Raw genomic sequence first — 24,801 nt, 5'->3', positions numbered from 1 at the left:
TAAGTAGGAAATCTACAATTAACCTCTCTAATTTTGATTGTTACATCTGTAAAGACTTTCTCTCTTTTTATCTCCATATTGCACACTCAATATCATTTTCACAAACTGCCAGGTTTTCTTTTCATTGAATAATATCACATTTTTTTCCCACTTTAGTCATACTGTGACTTCAGGGACACTTCATAACTTCAAGGACACTTCATGTCTGTATGAACACACATATTGAGAACTGATAGCATGGAGCAGTGTGTCAGTTCTACAGTGTTCTCTATAGAAATTACAAGTATAGGCACATTTTGGCTACTTGAGAGTTAGAATTGAGGAAGTCCTTTTGCACTCCCCAATTAAGAGACAGAAACCCAGAGTGAAATCTTCTTTTGTGGTCATTTCTTCTATGTTGTTCTCCTGAATTAAGTTATGCTATTTAGCGAATAGTGTGCTGATTAAATTTTGCGATGTCTTTTTCTTACACAATTTTGTCTTCACCCTTTTCCTATTTTGATTCTAGTTTATGTAATTTTAATAGTCATCTGTTTTGTGGATGCCAACATGGTTAAGTATTCTAGTTATATCTCCAAGGTGCCAAAAGATATTACTAAAAGCTTACAGTACAAAAGCTCAGAAAGAGAAGAAAAAATACAAACACTATGGTTTAATCACAGTCTCTGTGTCTATTTCACTCAACACGTGGACACACACACACAGAATTGCCCACATCTAATATATGCTTATTGATTTAAGATTATCCTGGTAGTTGGGATCTTGACTTATCTGAAGATAATAACCAAGAATAGATTTTTATTTGCAGATTTATTGATTTATATTTAAATTTTTAATTATTATAAGATTTTCTATTTTAAAAAATTATAATTATTTAGCTATAGTTTTTATTTATTAAATCATTGATCAAAGCCTAGATTACAACAGTAACAATGTTATAATGTATATTTTTGACAAAAGTAATGAATGAAGGTCATCTGTCTCCTGTGCCCCAAATTAAATGATATTAAGAAAATATGTTTCTGACTACCACTTGGGGCTCATCTTTACAAAACTTTTTATTTTGATATATCACATTTATAAAAAGTTATAATATTACTAAGATTTCCCATGGATACTTTAAGTGAATTTCCCAGATGTTAACATTTTATAATATTTGTAGTATCTTTTCTCTCGCCTACTTTCTCTTTATTATATATAACTATCTTTTTCTGAACTATTTGAGAATAACTTCCAGACATGCTTCCTCTTTACTTCTAAATCCTTTAGTGTATCTTCCTATAAACTAGTACATTCTTTCATATAACCTCAGTGCAATTATCAAAGGTAGGAAATTAATATTGATACACCCATAGCACATGTGAATGGTAAATTTTCCTGACTGTCACAAAGGTGAGTTCATCTGTGTCTGTCCAAGGTACCTAGAGCATGCTAGTAGTTGAGTGAAGAGGGTATAGTCAATCGAATAAAAGGTCAGAGCTCTCACTCAGGAGACTTCACAAACCACAAGTGCTCAATACATTTTAGTTAAATAAATGATATTTGTATTGTCACTGATGTTCCACATTGGTTTGTATTTGGTATAGAAAATATATAAATATCAATACGAACACTCCTAATTATGTTAAACATCTGAGGTGACATGCAGTTGCAATTACATGAATAGAAATAGAAAATGTCAAAAAGACTTCATTGAGTTGACCTCAATAGTTTTATTTATAAGAAATAAAAAAAATTCTTCAAAAGAATTGATTTTTTTCTATTTGTTTTGTTAGTTGCTTTATATCAACAGAAATTTCATTTTTGTTTTTGGCCCAACTTACATTAAAGTGAAAATACGCATTTTGAGTCTGTGATCTGCATGCAAATGCAAACTTCTCTCAGGTTTTGTGAATATCTTCCAGCTGCTTTGTGATAGGAAGCCAATTATGTACAACATATCATAAAGATGAAGCAATTATGTTCATTTTCTTGTGCACTGAGAAATTTGATAAGGTTGACACTTGGCACATTGAGCTGTGATAACGGTTAATTTTTTTAAAGGCATGAAATAAGGCCAGTTGAATTGAAGTCAGTTGTTTTTAAATTTCTGGAAATTACATTACCTTAGATGCTTTTAGATGATAAAGGGGGTGAAAAAATTAATTTAGAAAACATTCTACATGCAGAATGAGTACTAGGCTCACCCAATTAAAACAAGATCCTTCATTCCAAGAATAAAACAATTCCTAGAATCTTACAATAGCTTCATATGGGGCTGGACCTTTGAAAAACTGTGAAGTCTTGTCTTTGGGCCTAATGCTTTTCAGAACTCTTATTTACTAATTAATATTTTATGTATAACTGATACATAATAATTGTATGTATTTATACAGCATGATGTTCCAATGCATGTATACACTGTATAATGGTCAGGACAATTACCATATCCATCACTTTCAACATTTATAATTTCTTTCTAATGATAACATTCAAAATCTTCTAACTGTCTTCAGATACACACTATATTGTTATTTGCTGTAGTCACCCTACTTTACAATAGAACACCAGAATTTATTCTTACTGTCTAACGGCAACTTTGTACCCACTGAGAAACCTATCTTATTTCCCCTTTACCTCTTCCCTCCCTAGCCTCTGGTAATCACCATTCTACTCTATATTTTAGTGAAATTAACTTTCTTAGATTCTGAATATAAGTGAGATCATGTGATGTTTGCCTTTCTATGTCTGCTTTATTTCATTAACATAAGGTGCTCCAAATTCATTCAGGTTGCTACAAGTGACAGGACTTCATTTTCTCTTATGGATGAATAGTATTCCATTGTGTGTATGTGTGTGTGTGTATAGATATTTCACATTTTCTTTATTCATCTGTAGATGGGCATTTAAACTGATTCCATATCTTGGCTATTGCGAATAGTGTTAAAATGAACATGGGGGTGCAGATATCTCTTTGACATACTGATTTCATTTTCTTTGGATATATACCCAGCAATGGAATTGCTGGATCATATGGTAGTTCTATTTTTCACTTTTTGAGGAACCTTCCATATTGTTTTCCATAATGGAAGTACTAATTTCCACCAACAGTGCATGGGAGTTCCTACTTTAACATGATAACTTCTTTTCCTTTTTCTGCAAGGCAGACAATACCCACATTTCTTCTCTTCATTAAACTATTTCCCCAGTGAGACCAGCAACATTTGTTAATAATTTGAGATTAATGACTCACACTTCTAAGTGCATGAGGTATGTTTCCATCCATTTATTTATTGGGCGTCTTTAAGGGACAAATGATATACTTTACAATATATTCACCACATCATGTGTATGTTGAGAGGTCATGCATTAAGCACAGAAATGGCACAGAAAGGGCTTGAAGCAAATTTGTCACACATGTGTGTTAAAATGAGGGGTGTGGTTCAGCCGAAGGGAGTAGCAGGATAAATGACATAGAGATGGGAACAGTGTGATGCATTCAGGGTGTTATAAGTGATTCATGTCGGCTGGAAAAAGACACAATGTCCTGATCTTTCTGGGATCATCATTGTTTATACCTGTTGACCTCAGGAACATAGTTAATAACAGTAGTCACTTTTTCTCCCAATATTTTGGTTTGGACACTATATTATATGATCACTTTGAGCATAGAAAAAAATTTGAGCAAGATAGATGATGAAGTTAAAGAGCCAGGCAAGGACTGTATTCTGGGTACATAATATGTCAAAGTAAAGTATTTGGGCTTATTTGAAGATAGCAGATAGCTTCTCTTTCATTTAAACTAAAACAAAATGAACTAAAAAAAGAAAATGACACGTCTCATAGTGAGGCGTCAGGCATTAATAAAATGACGTAGGCATTTTACAGAAAGATCACTTCCTGACAACATCAGTGCATGCCACATAAATAACCTCTCATTTCAAATACTGGTTTTCCTATAGTTATTTCTATCTCCACATACAAACATTAAATAAAGCCTTGCAACTTGGTTGTTGGCTTTCTTATTTTAAATGCTAAATGTTTAAAATTTTCTTGGAATAAATAAGAAACAATTTTTTGTGTGTTGTTTTCTGGTATATTACGTATGGGAAGTACATGTCAGTGAATTGTTAAAGAACATTAACATTGATTTAAACAGCTATGGAGTATGGTGTACAATCCATCTTAATAAATATTTAAAATAAAGAGAAAAATTACAACTCATTTTCAGTATTTCCTTATCTTTCTCTAACATGAAGTTCACAGGTCCCTTGTAATCAGGTCTCCTTGGTTGCCTAGGTTGAGACTCATCTTGTTTTGGATTTCATTAAGGCTCTGCTGTGAAAAATATCTCCTTTCCAGTGAATCCAGAGAGTTCAGTGGACGCTGTACAAAATGAATAGGATAAAGACTGAGTAGCACTGACCATTTTATAATAACAATTCCAATGATGTCTTACTGACTTAACACTGGCATTTACTAAATACAGTCTGCTGACCCATGACAAGAATTTGCTGCAACAGCAGCAAATTACACCTACGTGTACAGAAAACCAAATACAGTGGGTATATTATAAAACCACAGACATATTTACATGTGAAGAAATTTAGAGATCATAATTAGATGTAATGGTAGGACTGATCTGTGTCTCATTTATTTGAGTCTTATATGACTTCGTTTGTTCTCTCAGGCACATATGTTTTTAGATTCTTCCATAAAATTCATATTATCATTTGTTTTCTTCACAAAAAATTATTTGCAATGAGATAAAGAAGAATGTTATTTTGAGATTATTTCTGTCTATTCCTTCAATAGAAGAAAGGAAATGAAGGGGGAGGCAGGATAATTGTGATCCACAGTGTAATTTGGAGATCTGAGTTATCCACTGAACATTTCTTAGAGGTAGGTTGAACTGTGTCTTCAAATTTGTCCATTGTCAAGCTTTATTAGCCTATATTCACCCATGAGCATTCTTTTTTTGTAGACATTTTATTTGCCATTATATACTTAGGTCTGCAGTAAAAGTAGCTTGTGCGGCATGAATTCGATAGAATACAAATGGGGCTTAAAATATAAAGACATGAATTTTAACATGTAGGGACAATGTCAACAAATGCCACAAAATAACACGGAAACTAACACAGATCTGCACTCTGTGATTAGAATTTACTATCCTCACAAATGTAGAATGAATTACTCATTCTACAATGTTCAGATGCAATGATGATGACTTTCTTTCTTTGGGGCAGCCATATTTAAAACCTAATCAATAGCAAGTACATATTAAATTATTACAAATGTTAAATACAGTAAAAGTAATATTTGAACTATTTGATATTAACATTTGAAGTAAATATTGAATATTTACTTTTAGATGGGATCGGGTGTGTTCAGAGTGATACGGCCGTAGACCACATTTACTTTTAGATAGTGTATGTTACTTTAGATAGTGAAAAAGTAATAAAACTTAGCAGAGCACAAACACCTCAACAGAAAAAGGAGTCTAGACTGAAATAAGAAAAAAAAAACAAATTACTAACAAATATCCAAAATATGATAAACAGTTGAAAGAAAATCAATTGAAAACAATAAAATACTAGTTTTCATTCATGAAGTCAGAAAAACCCAGAAAAATAAAAACAATGATCCTCAATTCCAGTAAAGGTATAGTGAATTGGACACTTTTGTACATTGCAACAAGCAGTATGAAATAGTACAACTTTCATATAATAATAAAAAAAGATTTTAAAAAATGGGCATATCCTTAATACCTGTAATTATATCCCTAAGAATCAAATAGTGATCTGAGATGTGTACAAATATAAATATAAAAAGACCACTGTATTATGTAGATATGAAAGTTCTTCTCAACAAAAATAAACAATAAAAAAATCCTCAAAGAACGGTCTTTTCATTTAATAAGAAGCTTATGCTGACATTATGCATGCTGTTCATAAAAAATTTTTGGCATGAGAAATACTCAGAAAAAGTGTTAAAATAAAAATAGCAAACTATAATATAACATATAAAGTATAAATAAAGCACTAACAAATACAAAAGAGAGGAAATATGTCAAATTTTGAAATTTTTTTTATGTTGGTTAAAGAAGCATAAATTGCTTAAATATTCTACTTGAAATTTGTGTATTTTTTTAGTTTTTGACAATGTCTGTGAATGTGTTCTTCAAAACATAAAAATTTGATTAAAATATAAAGTACAGTCTTGAAATTGAAATAAAATATGTTGAAATTAATGATTAGAGGAAATAGTTGAGAGGACTGTTGTAGGGAATAGCTGGAATTATTAATAGATATTCCTGGAAGCCCATAGACTTCTGAAAATTATATCTAAATTTAGAAGGAAGAAAAATTAATGGTAATTTTATCAATGCTACTTAACTTTACACTTCTCTGGTTGTTTCTTCCATTTCTCTTTCTTACAAGACCACATGCTTTCTATGTCATAGGTAGTTCAGAATTTGGCATGAGCTTTTGAGCTGTAATAAGTGCTTTACATTTTTGACTTATTGTACTAAACAAAATTGTCTACATTTCTGATTCTTCTTGTAGTTTTGAATTCCTTTAATTTCTGACACTTTTTCAGATATGTTTCAAGACTCTAAGTCATTACTAGATACTTAGTTTGGTATTTCAGGATAATATTCATTTTACTCTTTAGAGTCAATATTTTCTGAATTTCATTCAGAACCCATAGGGTTACATCAACTAAGTTACGGAAGAGCATAACTTGAGTTTTTGAGCTATACATGGTAGAGTCAAAGATAATGATAAAGACTATTGTTAATAAAAATAAATTTGTAGATTTTATTGCCAAAAGTGAAGGGTCTTAAACAAATTTAAAAAAGCAGGGGTTGCAATCCTAGTCTCTGATAAAACAGACTTTAAACCACAAAGATCAGAAGAGACAAAGAAGGCCGTTACATAATGGTAAAGAGATCAATTAAACAAGAAGAGCTAACTATCCTAAATATATATACACCCAATACAGAAGCACCCAGATTCATAAAGCAAGTACTTAGAGACCTACAAAGAGACTTAGACTCCCACACAATAATAATGGGAGTCTTTAACACCCCACTGTCAATATTAGACAGATCAATGAGACAGAAGGTTAACAAGGATATCCAGGGCTTGAACTCAGCTCTGCACTAAGCAGATCTAATAGGCATCTACAGAACTCTCCACTCCAAATCAACAGAATATATATTCTTCTTGGCACCACCTCACACTTATTCTAAAACTGACCACATAATTGGAAGTAAAGCACTCCTCAGCAAATGTAAAAGAAAAGAAATCATAGCAAACTGTCTCTCAGACCACAGTACAATCAAATTAGACCTCAGGATTAAGAAACTCATTCAAAACCACACAACTACGTGGAAGCTGAACAACCTGCTCCTGAATGACTACTGGGTAAATAACGAAATGAAGGCAGAAATAAAGATGTTCTTTGAAACCAATGAGAAAAAAGACACAATGTATCAGAATCTCTAGGACACATTTAAAGCAGTGAGTAGAGGCAAATTTATAGCACTAAATGCCCACAAGAGAAAGCAGGAATGATCTAAAATTGACACCCTAACTTCACAATTAAAAGAACTACAGAAGCAAGAGCAAACACATTCAAAAGCTAGCAGAAGGCAAGAAATAACTAAGAGCAGAGCAGAACTGAAGGAGACAGAGACACAAAAAAACCTTCACAAAATCACCGAATCCAGGACCTGGTTTTTTGAAACAATCAACAAAATTGATGGACCGCTAGCAAGACTAATAAAGACGAAAAGAGAGAAGAATCAAATAGACACAATAAAAAATGATAAAGGGAATATCACCACCAATCCCACAGAAATACAAGCTACCATCAGAGAATACTATAAACACCTCTACGCAGATAAACTAGAAAATGTAGAAGAAATGGATAAATTCCTGGACACATACACCCTCCCAAGACTAAACCAGGAAGAAGTTGAATCTCTGAATAGACCAATAACTGGCTCTGAAATTGAGGCAGTAATTAGTAGCCTACCAACCAAAAAAGTCCATAACCAGATGGATTCACAGCTGAATTTTACCACAGGTACAAAGAGGAGCTGGTACTATTCCTTCTGAAACTATTCCAATCAATAGAAAAAGACAGAATCCTCCCTAATTCATTTTATGAGGCCAGCATTATCCTGATACCAAAGCCTGCCAGAGACACAACAAAAAAAGAGAATTTTAGACCAATATCCCTGATGAATATTGCTGTGAAAATTCTCAATAAAATACTGGCAAACCAAATCCAGAAGCACATCAAAAAGCTTATCCACCATGATCAAGCTGGCTTCATCCCAGGGATGCAAGGTTGGTTGAACATATACAAATCAATAAACATAATCCATCACATAAACAGAACCAAAGACAAAAACCACATGATTGTCTCAATAGATGCAGAAAAGGCCTTTGACAAAATTCAACAGCCCTTCATGCTAAAAACTCTCAATAAATTAGGTGTTGATGGGACATATCTCAAAATAGTAAGAGCTATTTATGACAAACCCATGGCCAACATCATACTGAATGGGCAGAAACTGGAAGCATTCCCTTTGAAAACTGGCACAAGACAAGGATGCCCTCTTTCACCACTCCTATTCAAAATAGTGTTGGAAGTTCTGGCCAGGGCAATCCGTCAAGAGAAAGAAATAAAGGGTATTCAATTAGTAAAAGAGGAAGTCAAATTGTCCCTGTTTGCAGATGGCATGATGGTATATTTAGAAAACCCCATCGTCTCAGCCTGAAATCTCCTTAAGCTGATAAACAACTTCAGCAAAGTCTCAGGATACAAAATCAATGTGCAAAAATCGCACGCATTCCTATACACCAATAACAGACAAACAGAGAGCCAAATCAGCTCTGAAGAGAGCAGTGGTTCTCCCAGCATGGTGACTGTGCTCTGAGAATGGACAGACTGCCTCCTCAAGTGGGTGCCTGACCCCCGTGTAGCCTAACTGGGAGACACCTCCCAGTAGGGGCTGACAGACACCTCATACAAGTGGGTGTCCCTCTGGGACACAGCTTCCAGAGGAAGGATCAGGCAGCAATATTTGCTGTTCTGCAATATTTGGTGTGCTGCAGCCTCCGCTGATGATACCCAGGCAAATAGGGTCTGGAGTGGATCTCCAGCAAACTCCAACAGACCTGCAGCTGAGGGACCTGACTGTTAGAAGGAAAACTAACAAACAGAAAGGAATAGCATCAACATCAACAAAAAGGACATTCACTCAAAAACCCCATCTGTAGGTCACCAACATCAAAGACCAAAGTTAGATAAAACCACAAAGATGGGTAGAAACCAGAGCAGAAAAGCTGAAAATTCTAAAAATTAGAGTGCCTCTTCTCCTCCAAACGATTGCAGCTCCTCGCCAGCAATGGAACAAAGCTGGATGGAGAATGAATTTGATGAGCTGACAGAAGTAGGCTTCAGAAGGCCGGTAATAACAAACTTCTCCAACCTAAGGAAGCATGTTCTAACCCATCGCAAGGAAGCTAAAAACCTTGAAAAAAGGTTAGACAAATGGCCAACCAGAATAAACAGTGTACAGAAGACCTTAAATGACCTGATAGAGCTGAAAACCATGGCACAAGAACTTTGTGACGCATACACAAGCTTCAACAGTTGATTCAAAAGTGGAAGAAAGGATATCAGTGATTGCAGATCAAATTAATGAAATAAAGCAATAAGAAAAGTTTAGAGAAAAAAAGAGTGAAAATAAATGAACAAAGGAATGAATGAAGCCTCCAAGAAATATGTGACTATGTGAAAGACCAAATCTAAGTTTGATTGGTGTCCCTGAAAGTGACGGGGAGAATGGTACCAAGTTGGAAAACACTCTTCAGGATATTATTCAGGAGAACTTCTCCAATCTAGAAAATCAAGCCAAAGTTCAAATTCAGGAAATACAGAGAACACCACAAAGATACTCCTCAAGAAGAGCAACCCCAAGATACATAATTATCAGATTCACCAAGGTTGAAATGAAGGAAAAAATGTTTATTTCATATCCAGCCAAACTAAGCTTCAAAAGTGAAGGAGAAATAAAATCCTTTACAGACAAGCAAATGCTGAGAGATTTTGTCACCATCAGCGTGCCTTACAAGAGCTCCTGAAGGAAGCACTAGACATGGAAAGGAATAACCGGTACCAGCCACTGCAAAAACATGCCAAATTGTAAAGACCACCGATACTATGAAGAAACTGCATCAATTAACTTGCAAAATAACCAGCTAACATCATAATGACAGGATAAATTTCACACATAACAATATTAACCTTAAATGTAAATGGGCTAAATGCCCCAATTAAAAGACACACACTGGCAAATTCGATAAAGAGTCAAGACCCATCAGTGTGCTGTATTCAGGAGGCCCATCTCACGTGCAGACACACATAGACTCAAAATAAAGGGATGGAGGAAGATCTACCAAGCAAATAAAAAAATTCTTAATCAATTATTTAAAGGAGATGAGGAGTCACAAAGTATTTATATGAGGGGAAAATATAATGTCTATTAATACAAAAAGAATATCATGGAAAAAGGACTATAAATGACTAGTACCTTTTATAAAAAAAAATTCTGAGGGTAAATAACCTATTCACCATACTATTGAATCTTGAAAGAATACCTTTAGTAATACTAGATCTCTCTTGTTCTGATTCCACATTCATAATAGAATTATGATTCAACCTAATTTGGGGTTTTGTTCAAACTATCCATCAGAAAGAGCCATGTGCAAGTGGTAATATCTAAGTTTGCTGGCAAGTTTAATATGCCTTATCATCAGCTGGATCACAAATCAATTTTTTATGAGCCTTCTTATAATCAGGTAGCCTCTCGTGACCTCTTCAAGCAGGTATATCCTGATACAATCAAGCACAATATTGTGGTTAAGAGCACAGGCCCTTGAGTCTGATTTTCTGTGTTAATGGTCTATTTACTAGTTAAGTGAGCTTAGGAAAAATAATAAACTATTTATCTGAGAGAGATAACAATATAATAATACATACTTTAAGAGATTGTTGTGAGAATAACATAACAGAAGACATAACTTAGTACACATAAAATTTGTAGAAAGGTATCTGGCACATAGTAAGAGCTCAGTAAATATGAAACTGCTGCTATTTTATAAATGCTATGTTATCATCTAAATCTGCTTCTGTATTTACTATAACCAGAAATAAATAGCTTTGATTGTTCTCTGCTTAAATAGCCTGTTAGTTTTACCAACACATTAATAAGTGGAATTTGGGATGGAATGAGATCTACACTTTAGTAAAACCATTCTATGTGAGGTTTTGCTCTTCATATAGTTATTAAAGTAGCTGGCTGGAATTAGGTTTAAAAATCATATATATTGGCACATTCATATTTTAGTTTAGCTTTTAATCATTTAATGATAAGCTTTGGGTTCTATAACCTATGATTTGTTTTTTGGCATTGATATGGTTTGACTGTGTCCCCACCCACATTCTCATCTTGAAATGTAATCCTCATAATTCTCATAATGCCCATGTATCAAGGGTGGGACCAAGGGTAGAAGTGATTGGATCAGGGGGGTGGTTTCCCCCATGCTGTTCTTGTGATAGTGAGTGAGTCTCATGAGATCTGATGGTTCAATACACATCTGGCATTTCCCCTGCTTGTACTCACTCTGTCCTGCCATCCTGTGAAGAAGGTGCCTGTTTCTCCTTTGCCTTCTGCCATAATTATAAGTTTCCTGAGGCTTCTGCAGCCATGCATAACTGTGAGTGAATTAAACGTCTTTCCTTTATAAATTACCCAGTCTCTGTCTCTGGTATTTCTTCATAGCAGTGTGAGAACAGACTAATAAATTGTTACCAGAAGTGGTGTGCTGCTATAAATATATCCAAAAAGGTGGAAGCAACTTTAGAACTGGGAAACAGGCAGAGGTTGGAGCAGCTTGGAAGGCTCAGAAAAAGAGAGGCAAAGTTTGGGACTTCCTGGAGACTTGTTGAATGGCTTTGACCAAAATGCTCATAATGATATGGACAATGAAGTCCAAGCTGAAGTGCTGTCAGATGGAGATGAGAAACTTGTTGGGAACTAGAGTAAAGGTGACTCTTGGTATGCTTTAGCAAAGAGACTGGTGACATTTTGCCCCTGCCCTAGAGATCTGTGGAAGTTTGAACTTGAGAGAATGATTTAGGGTATCCGGTGGAAGATATTTCTAAGCCAGAAAGTGTTCAAGAGAGGAAGCAGAGCATAAAAGTTTGAAAAATTTGCAGCCTGATGATGTGACAGAAAAAACAAACAAACATTTTCTAGTGAGAAATTCAAGTAGGCTGCAGAAATTTGCATAAGTAACTAGGAGCCAAATGTTAATTGACAAGACAATAGGGAAAATGTCTCCAGGGCATATCAGAGGCTTTCATGACAGCCCCTCCCATCACAGGCCCAGAGACCTAGGAGCAAAAAATGGTTTCATGGGCTAGGCCCAGGGCTTTGCTGCTTTGTGCAGTCTTGGGACTTGGTGCTCTACATCCCAGCCACAGCTAAAAGGGGAAAACATATATCTCAGGCCATTGTTTGAGGTGGTGCAAGCCCCAAGCCTTGGTGGCTTATACATGGTGTTGGACCTGCAGGTGCACAGAAGTCATGAATTGAGATTTGGGAACCTCTGCCTAGATTTCAGAGGACGTATGGAAAGGCCTCGGTGTTCAGACAGAAGTTTGCTGCACGGTTGGAGCCCTCATGGAGAAACTCTGCTAGAGCAGTGCAAAGGGGACATGTGGGGTCAGAGCCCCCACACAGAGTCCCCTTTGTGGCACTGCCTAGTGGAGCTGTGAGAAGAGGACCACTGTCCTCCAGACCCCAGAACTGTAGATCCACCAACAGCTTACACTGTGCACCTGGAAAAGATGCAAGCATTCAACACTGGCTCATGAAAGTAGCGGGAGGGGGGCTGTATCCTGCAAAGCCACAGGGGTGGAGCTCTCCAAGGCTGTGGGAGCCCACCTATTGGCTTAGTGTGACTTGGATATGAGGGATGAAGTCAAAGGAGATTTTTTCAGAGGTTTAAGATTTGACTGCTTCACTGTATTTTGGAATTGCATGGAGCCTATAGCTCCTTCATTTTGGCCAATTTCTCCCATTTGAAATGGGTATATTTACTCAATGCCTGTACCCTCATTGTATCTAGGAAGTTACTGCTTGCTTTTGGTTTTACAGGCTTGTAGGTGGAAGGGACTTGCTTTGTCTCAGTTGAGACTTTGGACTTGGACATTTGGGTTAATGCTGGAATAATTTAAGACTTTGGGGGACTGTTAGAAAGGCTTGATTGTGTTTTGAAATATGAGGACATGAGATTTGGGAGGGGCCAGGGGTTGAATGATAATGGTTTGGAGGTGTCCCCACCCAAAATCTCATCTGGAATTGTAATCCCCATAATTCCCATAATCTCCATATGTTAAGGGTGGGACCAAGGGTGGAAGTGATTAGATCATGGGAGTGGTTTCCCCCATGCTGTTCTTGTGATAGTGAGTGAGTCTTATGAAATCTGATCATTTAATAAGCATCTGTGAAGAAGGTGTCTGTTTCTCCTTTGCCTTCTGCATTGATCGTAAATTTCCTGAGGTCTCTCCAGCACTGCAGAACTGTGAGTCAATTAAGCCTCTTTCCTTTATAAATTACCCAGTCTCTGGTATTTCTTCATAGTTGTGTGTGAGCAGACTAATACAGGTATCCTCAAATTGTAAGAAATATATATATACATATATATATATATTTACAATTTGAATAATAATAAAATAGAACCAGCATAAATAAGTTCACTGTATCACAATCTCAGGCTGCTTCCATGAGACTGGCACTTGCTGAACATTTTATCATGATATCACTCTGAAAATTTGCTTTGATTTATGTCACTTAAGGGAGATTTCCATATTTATTTCAAGCTTTAATTAATAGTATTTATTTCAATAAATGCCCCCAAATTACATTTCAATGCTTTACAAATTAAATCATTTGTACCACTAAGTGGAAATTTAAGTCAAAATTATTTCTGTTTCGTATTTTGGTATCCTAATTATTCATATATTTGTGCTCTGAAAACACTGAAGAAACTTGCAGGGTTAAGCCCTTTGCAATGTGAGCAAAGCAGCATCTCAGAGAAGGTTTATCACAGTCACAATCCTAAGAGACCCCTTCCATTCCACACTGCTGCCTAATCAGACAGTTATCTCTTTTCCTCTTATTTCCTGATAATTGCATTGAAATATCACTCACTTATAGTGTAAGGTTGTGAAAAAGAAAGATAATTGCACAGTGATGCAATGGACTAGAATTGGAGTTTGCAATATTAACCCTAGAAGAAAAGTAGTTCTATGTTGCTTCATATGCAATGAAATAGTTAATAGGCAAAACGTGAGATAGACATTTTAAAAACTTAAAGTTTCATCAATTTTGTTTCTTAAACAGAGAATTGGACTCTTAAAGTATCAATTTTTAAATTCACTTATGGAACAAATATTTGTTTTAATTTTAGGCAGAGAGCTCAGCAGTTGCAAGGATTAATGGTAAACTTGCAAAACCGAGTGAAACTGATATGGTATGGCTCTGTGTCCCCACCCAAATCTCATCTGAAATTGTAATCCCCATAATTCCCACTTATTGAGGGCAAGACGTGATGGGAGGTGATTTGATCAAGGAAGCAGTTTCTCCCATGCTGTTCTCATGACAGGGAGTGAATTCTCATGAGATCTGATGGTTTTATAAGGAGCTCTTCCCCTTTCACTTGTTCATTCTCTCTCTAGGCTGCCTCCATGTAAGATGTGCCTTTGCTTCTCTATCCCCTTCCACCATAATTGTAAGTTTTCTGAGGCCTCCCTAGCCATGCAGAACTGTGAGTCATTTAAATCTCTTTGCTTTATAAATTACCCAGTCTTGGGTATGTCTTTATAGCAGTGTGAGAACAGGCTAATAGAGAAATCAAAGATATGAACAGAGGCCCCAACATCAAGGGGCTTTTGGGGGCAGGTTAAAGGGTAAAAACATGGAGAAGCTACTAACTATAAAGGAGGAGAGCAACTTAACCAGACAAGAAAGAATGAAAAAAATTTTAATTATGGTTTTAAAGCAAATTTTCACTATATTAGTTACATGGCTAATTGTTAGTTAGGTGTTTAACTATTAGTTAGATATTTTCAAACTAGAGCTAATTATAAAGTTTGTATCTTATGTAAAAGAGTTTGTATCTTATGTAAAAGACACATCACCCAATTTGAAACCTGAGAACTGGAATGCATGCATCAATGTCAACATTTATTTCCTTTTTCATTTGCTCTTATTAATAAATAAGAACAAGGTCTTGTTAGATGCCTTACACTGAACTAGGTGGTGTGGATAGATCAGGAAAAGTAAACATGAAGGCACCTGCCCCTCTAAATCTTCCTGGCTCACTACCTTCACTGTGGTGGAAAGCAAGAGCTGGGAAGCTAGAGACCCATGTCTTTTTGCATTATACTGTGGTGATTACTGTCCCACTTTTACCCACATAGGATTTTCTTGCAGAAATCCTATGTGGGTAAAACCAATAATAAAAATAAAAGTGAATCTCATTTTTAGGGCAGCAAACAATTTCCTAGAATTATTTTTTGTTACTACAATTTGTTATCCAATATTAGTTATACATTTAATATTTCTTTCCTACCAATTGGTTGCTAGGTTAATGGTTAGATATAAAAATATTAAATATAGCACACATTTGTAGCCCAAGCTACTCAGGAGGCTGAGACAGGAGGATCATTTGAGCCCAGGAGTTCAGGGCTGTAGTGTGCAACAATCATGCCTATGAATAGCCAGTGCACTCTAGCCTGGGCAACATTGTGAGACCCTGTCTCTAAAAAAACAAATAAATAAAAATGAACTTGATTTGCTCTCATGGAGTTCACTTAATACATTGATTCATGTATAAAATTATATGTTTGAAGTTGAAAAATATTTTGATTAGGTAATTACAACACTAAGAGGGAGGAAATTCTAATTTACCCTGATACTTTGTTTTGTCTCACACATGTTGTTATTCAAAAATTGGCCACTCAGTGAGCTGGACTCTCAGTTCCTGAGCACATTCTAGATTCTGAAAAAAAATTATCAAATACTTGTGATGCCTAAAAGTGATAAAAATTGTCCAAAGAGCTACCAATACAAAATTTATAAAACATTGTCAACTCTTTCATAATAATACTAGTCAATATCATAATCAGTTTATGATAAAAACCAGCACTTACAGATCCATTTTTAAAGACCAGGCATTTATCTTTATTGCTTTACTTATATTTCCTTATATAAATTCACAAACCTGACGAGACAAAAAACGTCTCTAAATGTTTTGTAACTTTAGTTTAATTCTCTCCAACCTAAGATTTTAAGATAGTTTATTATTAATATTATCATTGTTGTTATCATTATTTCCAGATGGAGCATTTTCACATGTTTATTCATTTCCTTTGCTCTATAATAATGCTAGTAATTTCTGGTTACCTTATGTGATGATCACATAATGCCATTTATACTATTTCTACTTTGGTAAATTAATTGATGATGTACTTACATTTTAATACGAGGTTGATTTCGTGAATGTTTTAGAACAGCTGAACATAAAGGTTAGAAATTTTTGTGGATTATACCTTTACTATTATAAATTTTATAAGCCATTTCCTAATGTGATTTGTTCTGAGTTTAAACCTTCGTATTGTACCAAGAAGTGATATTTGAATATTTGCTCTTGTCTCCTGTACATATTCATTAGACATATCCTTTGAATTTTAACCTTTTGATTAATTTAGACTCAGATTGTTTTTTTTTTCTTTTGAGAGAGAGTCCTTCTCTGTTGCCCAAGCTGGACTGCAGTGGCGTGATCTCAGCTCACTGCAACCTCCATTTCCTGGGTTCTAGTGATTCTCCTGCCTCAGCCTCCCCAGTAGCTGGGATTAAAGGCATGTGCCACCACACCCAGCTAACTTTGATTTGGATATTTTTAGGGTGATAAACTCTAATGCCCTGAAGGAGGCTCATCTCCTGTCACCTTTAGGTAGTTGAGTAAGAAGCTGGATCAGTAAATTTAAATTTAATCTGAGATAGAGACACACACACACACACACACACACACGTATATGTGTGTGTGTGTGTGTATATATATATATATATATATATATATATATAGAGAGAGAGAGAGAGAGAGAGAGAGAGAGAGAGAGAGAGAGAGAGAGAGAGAGAGAGAGAGAGAGCTTTATCCCCAAGATAGGAGATGGGACTTTTGGGAGAGAATTAGGTTTAGATGAGGTCATGTGAGTGGAGGCCCATGATAAATGCCCTTATAAAAAGAGGGAAAGATGTAAGACCTCACCTTGGCATCAAGAAATGACCATGTGAGAACATAAGCAAAAAGAGGGGCCTCATCAAGAACCTGACCTTCTAGGCACCCTGATCTCAGGTTTCCAGTCCCCAGAACCATGAGAAATAAATGTTTTCAAGCAGCCCAAACTGACTAATATGTATTTCTAATACTTAATTGATCTGACTGAACAAACAAATTGATGTAAGTTAGAGCTGTGGAGACCTTGCTTAGTAAGGCCATTTCCTTGATTAGAAGATTCCCCATGGTTGCTTCCCTCCTTTCTCTGTAAATATGAAAGTGTTTTGGGACATGTTTCCTCTCATATAACCTTTACAATGGTGTGTCAAGCCCAGAAATATTCTTTGCTACAAAATGGCAGAAAAGATGAGGTCTGAAGCACTTTGTTTCTTCTCTGCCTATGAGTTTTGTTGACAATTCATATTTCATTTCACATTTTCAGAATGTAGTGCCACTGTTGTACATGTGTCCTCGTGACCGTGTCACGACACTACCTCTTACCTGAACCACATAGCTTGGTTTTACTGTGTAAGCTAAGCTTAATCTCCACATGTATATATTAGAATAACATATTTATCTAATTTTTATTATAGGTGAATTTGACCTAAGCATTATCATCTTTCTTTTTGTTGTCTTCTTTATGCTACTTTCTTTTTTCAACTTTATTAAGGTATAATTGACAAATAAAAATTGTTTGCATTTAAGGTGTAAAACATGATGATTTGATATAGTGAAAAGATTTGATATGGTGAAATGATTACCATAATCAAGCTAACACATTCATCACCTCACAAAGTTACCATTTGTGTGTGTGAGCATCTAAGACCTACTCTCAGCAAATTTTGAGTATACAATACAGTATTCTTTTTTTTTTTTTTTTTTTTTTTGAGGTGGAGTCTCGCTCTGTCACCAGGTTGGAGTGAAGTGGCACCATCTCAGCTCATTATAACCTTTGTCTCCTAGGTTCAAGCAATTCTCCTGCCTCAGCCTCCCGAGTAGCTGGGAGTACAGGCATGCACCACCACACCCAGCTAATTTTTGTATTTTTAGTAGAGATGGGATTTCACCATATTGGCCAGGATGGTCTCAATCTCTCGACCTCGTGATCCACCAGCCTCAGCCTCCCAAAGTGCTGGAATTACAGGCGTGAGCCACTCCACCCGGCCTATAATACTTTATTCTTAACTAAAGTCACCACGTTGTACGTTAGATTCCTAGAATTTATTCATCTTACAACTTGTACCCTTTGACCAACACCTCCCCATTCCCTCACACCCAGTCCCTGGCATTCACCATTCTACTCTCTGTTTCTGTGGGTTTCCCTTTTTAAAACCCCACAATACGTGAGATAGTACAGTATTTTTATTTCTCTCCTTGACTTATTTCACTTAACATAGTAGCCTCCAGGTTCATCCATGTTGTTGCAAATGGCAGGGGTTCCCTTTTTATGGATAAATAGTTTTATTTTGCATATGTGTGTGTATATATGTATGTATTTTATTTATTCATTCATCCATTGACAAACAGATTGTTTTTGCATCTCGGATATTATGAATAATGCTGCAGTGAACGTGGGAGTAAGAATGCCCCTTTGAGATAATGATTTTATTTCCTTTGGCTATATACCCAGAAGTGGAATTGCTGAATCATATATTAGTGTTATTTTTATTTTTTTGAGAAATATCCATACTGTTTTCTATAATTACTGCACTAATTTAAATTCCTGCTGACAGTGTACACAGGCTCCCTATTCTTCACACTCTAGTCTTCACTTATCTATTGATTTGCTTGTTTGTTTTGATAATAGCTGTCCTAACAAATGTAGGATATTGTCTTATGGTGGTTTTGAGTTGTATTTCTCTGATGATTAGTGATGCTAAGGATGCTTTCATAAGCATGTTGGCTATTTGTATGTCTTCTTTTGAAAAGTGTCTATTCAGATCCTTTTCCCTTTTTAAAATTAGGTTATTTGGGTTTTGTTTGTTGGTTTGCTGTTAAGTTGTATTCATTCTTTATATATTTTGGATATTAACACCTTATTAGATATATAGTCTGCAAGTATTTTCTTTTATTCTGTGGGTTGACATTTTAATTTTGTTGATTGTTTCCATTTCTGTACAGAAACTTTTTAGTTTGATATAGCTTATACATTTTTCCTTTTCTTTCCTGCACTTTTGGTGTCATATCCAAAAATCGCTGTCAAGACCAATGTCAAAGAGATTATTTATTATGTTTCCTTTTAGGAGTTTTATGGCTTCAGATTTTTACTTTTAAGTCTTTAACCCATTACAAGCTCATTTTTGTGTATGGTACACAATAAAAATCCAATTTCATTCTTTTATACGTGAACATCCAGTTTTCTCAACACTATTTATTGAAGAGACTGTCTTTTCAAATTATCTTTTATTGGCGCCTTTGTCAAAAATCACTTGACTGCATATGTACGGGTATAATTCTGGCATCTCTGTTTTGCTCCATTGACCTATGTGTCTTTGTGACAGGAACATACTGTTTTAAATTACTGTTGCTTTGTAATATATTTTGAAATCAGAAAGTGTACTGCTTCCAGTTTTTTCTTTTTTCTCCAGATCACTTTGCCTCTCCTGGGTCTTTTGTGGTTCCACATAAATTTTAGCATTATTTTTTTGTATTTCTGTACAAAATATGATTGGATTTTTTTATGGGGTAATATTGAATCTGTAGATTGTTTTTGATGGTATGAACATTTTAAGTCTTCCAACCCATGAACACAGGAGGCCTTTTCATTTTATTTGTGTCTCATTTACTTTCTTTCATCAGGGTTTTATAGTTTTCAGTGTACAGGTCTTTCACCTTCTTGGTTAAGTTTATTCCTACATATTTGCTTTTTGGGATGCTATTGAAATTTCATTTTTGGATAGTTCATAACAGAAACACAGCTGATTTTTATATGTTAATTTTGTACCCTGCAATTCATTTATTAGTTCTAATTGTTTTGGGTGGAGTTTCAGGAAATTTTATATATAAAGTCGTATCATCAGTACACAGAAGATTTAGCTTTTTTCTTTTAAATATGGATGAATTTCCTTTCTTTTTCTTGCCAACTTCTCTGTCCAGGGAGTTTACTACCATGTTGAATAAAATAAATAAGAGTGAGTACCCTTGTATTATTCCAGATCTTAGGAGAAATATTTTTCACCATTGAGTATAGTATTAGCTATGGGCTTGTTTTATAAGGTGTTTATTATGTTAGGGTACATTATTTCTATTCTTAACTTGTTGAGAATTTTTCTCATAAAAGGATGTTGAATTTTGTCAAGTGTTTTTTCTGCATCTATTGAGATGCTCATGTGATTTGTATCTTGCATTCTCTTAAGGTAGTGTATTATTTTTATTGATTTGTATATGTCAGAACATCCTTGCACCCCAGGAATAAAACCCAATTGATCATGGTGTATCATCCTTTTATCATGCTGTTGAACTTGATTTGCTGGCATTTTGTTGAAGCTTTTTGCATCTATGTTAATGAGGAACATTGGCCTGCAATTTTTTTTATTGTACTGTCCTTATCTGGCTTTGGTATGAAGGTAATGCTGACTTCATAAAATTAGTTTGGAAGTGTTCCCCTTCTTTAGATTTTGAAAAATTGAGAAGGATTGGCATTAATTCTTTAACTGTTTGGTAAAATTCATCGGTGAGGCCATCTGGTCCTGGACTTTTCTTTGTTGGAAGGTTTTTGATTACTGCTTTGATCTCTTTAGTTATTATTGCTCTGGTTCAGATTTTCTATTTTTTTCATAATTTAGTCTTGGTTAGTTGTATTTAAAACATCCATTATTGTGGAAGTTATTGATGTTTTCCTGGATTATCCAATTTGTTGGAACATAATTTTCATAGTAGTCTCTTATGATTTTTTGTATTTCTATTGAATAAATTATAGTATCTCCTCTTGCAATATAATTTTATTCTTTTTCATTAGTCAAGCTAAAGACTTGTCAATTGTGTTTATCTTTTTTAAAAAACACAGTTTAAAAAAAAAATCTTTTCAATTGTCTTCCTACTCTCTATTTATTTCTGCTTTAATCTTTATTACTTTCTCCTGTTAACTGTGGGCTTAGTTTGTTATTTTTCTAGTTTCTTGACATATAAAGAGATGCTGTTTTTTTGAGTTTTTTTTTTTTACTGTAGACATTTATCATTATGTATTTCTCTTTCATGCTACTTTTGCTGCTTCCCATTAGTTTTGGTATGTAATGTTTTCACTTTTGTTTGTCTCAAGATACATTTTTACTTCCCACTTGAGTTCTTTGACCTATTGGTTGTTCAGGAGGGTGATGTTTAATTTCCACTTATTTGTGAATTTTCCAAGAGTCCTCCTGTTATTTATTTCCAGTATTATACCATTGTGGTCAAAAAAGATACTCCATGAGATTTCAATCTTCTTAAATTTTTTAAGATATGTTTTGTGGCCTAACACATGATCTCTCCTGGAAAGTGTTCCAGATGTGCTTCAGGAAAATGTATATTCTGCTGCTGTTTCATGCAATGCTCTGTAACGTCTGTTAGGTGGTTTTGGTCTATAGTACTTAAGTTCTCTGTTTTTTAAATTGATTTTCTTTATGAATGATTTATCTACTGGTGAAAGTGGAATACTGTAGGTCCCTACTACTGTTATATTGCTGCCTATCTCTCACTTCAGTTCTGTTAATATTTTTGTTTGTACTCGGCTGTTCCAGTGTTGTATGCCTATATGTTTACAATTGATATATCCTCTGGCAATAATTACCACTTTATCATTATAAAGAGATATTCTTTGTCTCTTGTTACAGTTTTTGATTTAAAGTCTATTTTGTCTGAGATAAGTATTCCCACCATTGCTCTGTTTTGGTTACCATTTGAATAAAACATCATTTTCCATGCCTTCCCTTTCAGTTTATGTGTGTTCTTTAAGCTAAGGTGAATGTCTTGTAGGCAACATATTGTTGGATCTTGTTTATTATTTCATTCATCCATTCTGTATTTTTTATTAAAAATTTAATGCACTTATATTTAAATAATTATTCATATGAAGGATATACAATTGCCACTTTGTTTTCTGACTGCTTTGTAGCTTCGCTCCAACAACCCACTGCCTTTTTTTTTCTGGCTGTCTTCTTTTGACATTATTGATATTTTGTAGTAATACACTTTAATTCTTTTTTCTTTATCTTTTCTGTATCTGCTTGAGGTTTTCTTTGTGATTACTATGAGACTTACATAGAGCATTTTATGGTTACAGAGTTTATTTTAAACTGAAAACAGCTAAACTTCAATCACATACAAAAGCTTGACACTTTTACTCCTCCCCACATTTTATGCTGTTGCTGTCACACCATATATCTTTCATATTGTGTATCCATCAACAAATTATTGCAGCCACAGTTATTATTAATACTCTTGTCTTTTAATTTTTATGCTAGAGTTAAAATTGATTTATGCAACACTATTACACTATTATTCTAAATTTGAGTATACGTTTATGTTTAACAATGATTTTTATAATTTCATGTGTTTTCATGTTGTTACTTAGCATCCTTTTGTTTTAAGGCAGGTCTACTGGAAATGAACTCCCTTAGCTTTTGTTTATAGGGAACTTTTTTTTTTTTTTTTTGAGACAGAGTCTTGCTTTGTCACCCAGGCTGGAGTGCAGTGGTGCAATTTTGGGTCACTGCAATCTTCACCTCCTGGGTTCAAGCAATTCTCCTGCCTCAGCCTCCCAAGTAGCAGGGATTACAGGCGTTTGCTACCATGCCTAGCTAATTTTTGTATTTTTAGTAGAGCCGGGGTTTTGCCATGTTGGCCAGTCTGGTCTCCAACTCATGGCCTCAAGAGATCTACCTGCCTTGGTCTCCCAAAGTGCTTGGATTACAGGTCTGAACCACCATGCCTGGACAGGAACTTTTTTATCTCTGTTCATTTCTGAGGAACAGATTTGCCAATTATATGGTTCTTGTTTGGCAGGTTTATTTTTCCCACACTTTAATTATATCATCCCACACCATCCTGGAATGTGGAGTTTCTACTAAGAAATCCATTGATAGCCTTGAGTGGGTGGGTGGTTTCTTTTGTTTATGACAAATCAATTTTATTTTGCTGCTTTCAAAATTTTCTCTCTGTCATTGACTTTTAATATAATGTGTCTCAGGGTAATCTTTGGGTGGATCTTACTTGAGAAACTTGGAGCATTGTGATTCTGGGCATCTATATTCATCCCAAGGTTTAGGAAATATTGAGTTATTATTTCTTTACATAAACTGTTCCTTTCTCTCTCTCTCTCCTCCTCTCTCTCTCTCTCTTTTATTCTAGGGCTTTCATTATATGCATATTCATTCATTTGATTATGTCCTATTGGTCTTATATACACCCTTCACTCTTTTTTATTCTTTTGATTGTTAGTGTTCCTCTAACTGGTGAATTTAAGCTAATTTCAGAGACTGTCTTTGAGTTTGGTAATTGTTTTTTCTAAGTAATCCAGTGTGCTGTTGAAACTCTTAATTACATTTTTCTGTTCTGTCATATGCTTAAGCTCTAGGATTTCTAGTTGATTTTTAAAAATAGTTTCTATTTCTTTATTAAATTTTCATTTTGTCTAATCACATTTTTGCCAATTTTAAACTGGATTGTTTTATTGCCATTGAGTTGTTTGAGTTCCTTGTATATTTTGAATCTTAGCCCCTTAACAGAGGTATAGTTTATAAATATTTTCTCCCATTCTGTAGGCTGTGTCTTCACTCTGTTGTTTCCTTTGTTGTGTAGAAGTATTTTAGTTTGATGTAATCCCATTTGTCTATTTTTACTTTTGTTTCTTGTGCTTTTGAGGTCATAATAAAAAAATTGTTGCCTAGATCAATGTCATGGAGATCTTCCCTGATTTTTTTCTAGTTGTTTCATAATTTGGAGTCACAAATTTACACCTTTAGTCCACTTTGAGTTTATTTTTGTATATGGTGAGGGATAGAAGCCTAGTTTTATTCTTCTGCATATGGCTTTCCAATACTATTTACTAAGGGACTCTTCTTTCTTACAAGGGATAAGCCTAAAGAACAGAAGACTATTTAAGGACAGAAGACTATTTAAGGGGCTTTTTGGGTAATTTAGAATAGAAAATACTAGTATAGACTAAAACAATTGGAAGGAAATTTGAAAATTTGTATGAGATCTGATTATGATAGTTTATTGATCACTTAAACATGGGGAAGAAATGAGTAGAGAAGAGGATGCTGAAATAATTCCTGGGTTTTCATTTGGAACATTAGAGTTAAGTAGTACCTGGTGGAGCTAGTTTGAGTAGAGATGATTAATTTTGTTTAAGTGAGAAAGTGTCTGAAGTATCTAGGAACCAATTATAGCTATTTAGGAAATAATTACAAAT

This window comes from Gorilla gorilla, chromosome 6 (genome assembly GCF_029281585.2).
Source record: "Gorilla gorilla gorilla isolate KB3781 chromosome 6, NHGRI_mGorGor1-v2.1_pri, whole genome shotgun sequence".
Lineage (NCBI taxonomy): Eukaryota > Metazoa > Chordata > Mammalia > Primates > Hominidae > Gorilla > Gorilla gorilla.
Note: the sequence above shows the minus strand (reverse complement) of the source record.